Raw genomic sequence first — 5520 nt, forward strand, 5'->3', positions numbered from 1 at the left:
GGAGAGGAGTGGAGGCATCCTGCTGCGGGGTGGGGGGAAGAAGAAGAGAGCCTGATCTGAAACGTTCCTCCTGGTGAAAGGCCAAGCAGCCGGGAGCAGCCCACCACCCACACTCCTGTTTTCTTCCCGCCTCACCTGCCACTGTGGGAAGCTGTGAACCTACCAGGCACTGGGCTCCATCTCAGATGCAACAGTGTCTTTGCTCAGTCAGGATCTTGTCTCATCTTCTTCACTGGGAACCAAAAGGAAGGGGTGTCAGTGTCCCCTCACACAGCGGTGACGGCTCTCTCCTTGCAGGCAGTGTGTGCCACCCCGGGTGAGCTCCCGCCCCGGCAGGCAGGATAAGGGGAGCCCATGCACACACACGTGCACCCTCTCCTGCTCCCATGCCCCCATGCACGGAGGTGCATTGTGTCCCCGCAGATGCCAGCTCCACACAGAAACACATGCATTAGCATACGCTCACAAAAGCAAGGAGTGATCTCTGGAGCACACATGCCCAGGCACATGCGCAGCTTCCCCAGGGACTCTCCTGTCTGAGGGCCAAGAGGGGGATCCAGCATCTTTGTTTGCTTATCACTGGAACAAGTTGGAATCTTAATTCCTGTGTTTATTTATAGTGTGGAGCGTGTAATCCATTTATTAAAAAAGAGCCTCTTCATTGTGTGCCAGAGCGAGGGAGCGAGAGGGGAAGCACGAGAGTGATAAACCAAGACGACTGAGAAAGAGTGAATCAGCGAGAAAAGTCCAGCCTCACTAAAGAATTTAAGAGAAAAAATATGCCTATCAAATATTTAGTATTTACTTTCCTCTTAGCTAACATGAAATTACCTTCCCACACTCCTTGTCTTAATGTCCTCTGCACTGTCCCATCCCTCCCTTTCTCCCCTGTTCCTCCCTTTTCTCTCCCACCTCCCATGGCCGAGCAGCAAAAACACGGAGTGAGGTCGGGTCCCCTCAGCCGGATTTCTGCCCCGGACGCACAGCACCCTCCAGCATCAGCCCGCTGGCAGCACAGCCGCCCTTCATGCTGCCTGCCCCTTCCTTTGGCTGGGCACAGTGCGGTGCCGGCCCTTCCCCGCTGAGCTCTTATGAGCCTGACCCCGGATCCTCTCCGCAACCGCACGCACACACAGGACAAAAAAAACCCCATGCGAGGTGTTCAGCCTGCTCCTTCATCGTGAAGGCGAAAGCATGAATGCCGACAACCCACGGTCATGCCCTCCTGTGGCTGCCGGGATGGAGAAACAGCGATGCTTGGCCGAGGGAGTCAATGCAGAGGCCAACCCTGCCCCTCCAGCTCTGAGCCAGCTCTGCTGTACCTCCCGGCTTCCAAGGGATTACTGCCATCCACCCCTGCTCACCCCATGCCCTGACCTAAAACTGCAGCCCCTCCTGGGTGGGAGGCTTCCTCTTCCTGAGGGAAGAGCCCGGTGCTTGCTGTGATGTACACCTGAGAAGAGGGGCCAGGAGGAAGGGCACCCAAGAGTAAGTAGCTGTCTAGCTCCTGCTGCATTAACTGGGGATATTTTTAGTTTCCTTCTGTTAAATATTTAAACAAAGTTCACAGAAAAAAAAAAAAGAATTGTTGGTTAATGTGCCCTGCCCCTCCCTCTGGGGCAAGATCAGTCTCTGGAGGGATCCTGAGACGAAGATGAGGAGAAAAGAGGAGCTATTCTCAGCATTTCTTTGTACTTGCTCCTGAACCTCTAAGCCTTGGAGGGGACTCAGTATTAAAATGCAGCTCTGCAGAGAGGCAGCAGAATGGAGCAAGTTTCTTCTGAAGCCCAGATACTGGTGAGATATTGGCCATCTGGATTATGATCATGATGCCGTGGAAGATCATGTCTGGCAACACAAATCCATGACACAATTTATTTTGGACCTTGAAAGGGAGGGAATTCCAAGCAGGGAGGACGTCCTCATGTGAATCCCCAGGCTAGAGGGCACACAAGTTGCAGGAGGGGTTTCAAGGTGGCCTGGAGTGCCTGGGGCCATGCCTTGGACTCACCACAGGACAGTAGTTCCCTGGGATGAAGAGCCTGCTCTGCTTGTGGCACGGCACTCTGAGTCACAGCTCAAGTCTTCGGGGGCTGGGGGCTGTTTTGCATTGGGGAGCAGGAGATGTGGGGCTGGACAGCGCCATCCCAGCAGGAGAGACCTTCTCCAAGTGCAGGTAGACCTCAGTGCCAGTCCCACAGGGAAGTGTGCTGCAGTAGGGCTGCATGTGTAACCTCTAGCACTCCTCCTAAGAGCAATGGCTCTACCCTCAGAAACATGCCTGGGTGTAGGAATGCTGGGGTCAGTGCGCTCTCCTCGCTTGTTGGGAGGTCTCATACTGGAGACACTGGTGTTCTTCTCAGCTGAGATTGTGAGATCCAGCAACGACACCCCAGTCTATGGAGTTCCAGGGTTGAAAACCTGGGAATAAGAAACCTTACAGAGCCAAATCCTGGATGGCTTTCTAAATTTCAGCCCTATGGAGCAGGTAACATCTAGAATGAGCTGAGGGGGAGTGAGCCCCAGCACTGACCACCTCAGGGGCACATGATGCTGAGGAGCTGACAGCCCATCCATGGGGTGCAAGCTGTGTATGGGTTCTGCTGCCCGCAGTGAAGAGCTGGTGACTCCCGGTGCCCCCACCCCAAAGGTGGCTCCAGATGGGTGCGGGAATGATGCAAAGTCGGTTGGTCTCCGTCAACACATTCTGGTTTGTTAATCAGATGCTGGCCAAAGACTGAGAGTGTGTCCTGCACTGGCACACCCAGGACTGATTGTGGAAGAGCTGGGAGCAGAACAGAGGTGTCTCCTATGGCATGGAAGGTGAGGGAGGAAAGGAAGGTTTCAGGTGAAAATACCAGCCAGCACAGGCTGGATTCCACCGAGCTTGGAGCGTTTATGTTTGAAATGGAGCATAGATGTCCCCGTGGATTATTGACAAACTAGCAGACAAAGCACGTCTGGGGCACTCTGCGGTCAGCCACTGGCAGTGGGATTGTGTCCTGGGCACAGACCCTGCTGCATTGGAGGGCAAGAGTAACACATATCCTTTGTTCGGCTCTGGATGCAGCTCCCAGTGTGGATCCTGAATAAACTGGTAGACCCTCAGAGCAGAGGAGGGGATGCCAATGCTCCTACTACCTGGGAGTATAAATCCCACCTTATACCATTCAAGAAGTCTTTGTGTGCCAGAGAAGAGAGACTGGATTTCTGCACCAGTACCTCATAGCAAGGCTCTTGCTTTCATATATGTTTCCCAGGTCTAATGGCAATAAAAGTGGACAGGGCTACTCCCAGAGCCTGAACAGGAACCTGTATACTTTCACTCTAGGTACAGAGCCTTCATCTCAGCGTTCTGGTCCCTGTGATGCACAGATGACAGAGTGTGAATGACAAAGCTATTTCCCCAGGGCACTTCATTGAGCTCAGTTTGTGAATCTTGGTGCTTGAAAGCAGTGAGTAAGAATTACACTGTTCTTTGCTACTGCATATGGACCCCACCACCAGTCCAGACTGGGGCTAATCTGTTAGGAGCTGCTCTCATTGCATTTGCAGGATGGAAGCAGGAATCCTGCTGCTGTTCCCCACACCCATCTGTGCTTCCTCCTTCTTTGTAAGTCTCCCGCAGCATGGACCTGCCGCTACTGGGACATGAGAGAGCAGATCTCAGTAGCCATACCCCAAAGCATATATAGCAGTTCAATGAGGAGGGCTGGGAATTTACACCCTACCCAATGGCTAGGAGCAAAGCCTGCTGCACTCCTGCTCAGAGCAGGGAGCTCCGACTAAAGCCTGAATGTGACACCCTGAGCTCTGGAGTTCAGATACTGCTGTGCCCCAGGAAAGCCCTAGGATTCGCTGACAATAGCTCCTTCTCCATTTTCAGGATTCTTGTATACCTTAATGCCATGGATAAATCCTATCCAAATAAAAAAGGCATCACAGGAATAAAAAAACCAAGGTGCCAGCCGTGTGCTTGCTGTAGCTCCCTCACATCCGATGCAATCTGTCACCTTCTGCTACAAAATGCTGAAGTTTGACAAATTCAAATGAGGAACAATACTATTAATAAAGAGGGTCACACACCAGCACAATTCACCTAGGCAGGTGGTGTGTTCCCTACTGCCTGCAGCCTTTGCCTGGCTGTATTCCTAAAAGAGATGCTACAGTTCAATCAGAAGTTATGGGCTTGGCGCAGGAAATTAAATCGGTGAAATTCTCTGGCCTGTGCTCTGCTGTAGGTCAGTCTCGATGATCAAAATGGTCCCTCTGGCCTTAAAATCTGAGAATCTCACAGCTTTCTCGATGCCTAGCCGAGATCAGCTCTGACTGGAGAGCAGTTGGATGAAGCCAAGCGCACACAAGCCGTGTTAGTGAGGAGCGGGTAGAGTCTCCTTCCATCCGGGGATGGGAAAAGAGTTGCACCCGATTCTGTCTGGCTCATCTGGCAGATGATGATCTATCTGCATTTTTGTAACATCTAGAGCTTGACTGCTGTGATACTGTGCCTCTAGGAATGAAGCTGCCTGCTCTCAGAGCGCTCCAGCTAGTTCAGAATGCAGCAGTCTGTTTGCTCAGCGACTCGAGCTGCCGGGAATGCATCAATGTGCCCCTCTGCACCCACATTGCCTCGCCTTTGAGCACAGAGTCCAGTTCAAGGTCTCCAAACCAGCATTCAAAGCCCAGCATGGGACAGGCCCCAGTGACCTAAGCAATCAATCACCTCTCCTTATGCAGCGATGACCTCACATGACGGATATATTCCACTGGAACAATGAAATTGCCAACCAGTTTGGGGAGAGGGGGAAGGGATGGAAGAAGGGTAAAGAGGCTCATGACCCTGAAAAACGGAACATTCACAAGAGCTGGGCCAAGATTATGAAACTTACTGCTGGCTGAAATAACGCTCGCCATTAGCAACCCCGCAGCACCGAGAGCTTCATGCAAATCCTTGCTTCACCCAGCTCCCCCACTGCAACAATTCCACTCAAAATAGTGATGAAAAAATCAAAACAAACCTGAGGAGGACCAGCCCTCCTTACAGAGAAGGAATGCTAGGTTGGCTGTCATTTTTTAAACTCCCAGCCAGCATTAAGGGCTATGGTGACAGCTACTGATACGAGTCTGTGATCTGGGACCACGGAACCTAGCAGCTATCTCCAAGCACCGAGCAGAGCGAGTTCAGGCACTGGCAGTGAGACCCCCCCACACTGCATGATGCCCTGGGCACACCACACCTGTGTTTTTCTCAGTGGCCATGAACACCCTGGAGTTCATGGTCCGAGAGGCAGAGATGCAGTCATTACGGGTTTGGCAGCAGGAAGCATGAACCCCGGTGTCGGTAAAAAGGAGTTATGTATATGCCCTGCTGTAGTCGGCTGGGTGGGGACAGGGAAAGGGAGGAATCCCAGAGCAGACGACCCAGGGAGACAATTCTGCTGCACTCGGAGGAGTTTTGGCAGCTGGGACCGTGAATCTCAGTGCTGGTAACCCTGGGGTGGAGATGCCAAGCCCATCCGG

At 52.5% G+C, this 5520-nt stretch overlaps 1 long non-coding RNA gene across 2 annotated transcripts in view; it reads right to left on the reverse strand.

The window, feature by feature from the left end:
• The window catches only part of LOC108446153, a 6657-nt gene continuing 1137 nt past the window's right edge, over positions 1 to 5520 (reverse strand). Inside the window, exons 2-3 of one of the 2 annotated variants that reach the window (XR_001861273.1) lie at positions 164 to 232; positions 1 to 22 (exon numbers count right to left, since the gene is read on the reverse strand). This is a non-coding gene — a long non-coding RNA (uncharacterized LOC108446153). Of the gene's footprint in view, positions 23 to 135; positions 233 to 5520 lie in introns of both variants that reach the window. The other variant, XR_001861274.1, reaches the window with a different exon arrangement.

This window comes from Corvus brachyrhynchos, unplaced genomic scaffold (assembly GCF_000691975.1).
Source record: "Corvus brachyrhynchos isolate BGI_N302 unplaced genomic scaffold, ASM69197v1 scaffold3, whole genome shotgun sequence".
Classification (NCBI taxonomy): domain Eukaryota; kingdom Metazoa; phylum Chordata; class Aves; order Passeriformes; family Corvidae; genus Corvus; species Corvus brachyrhynchos.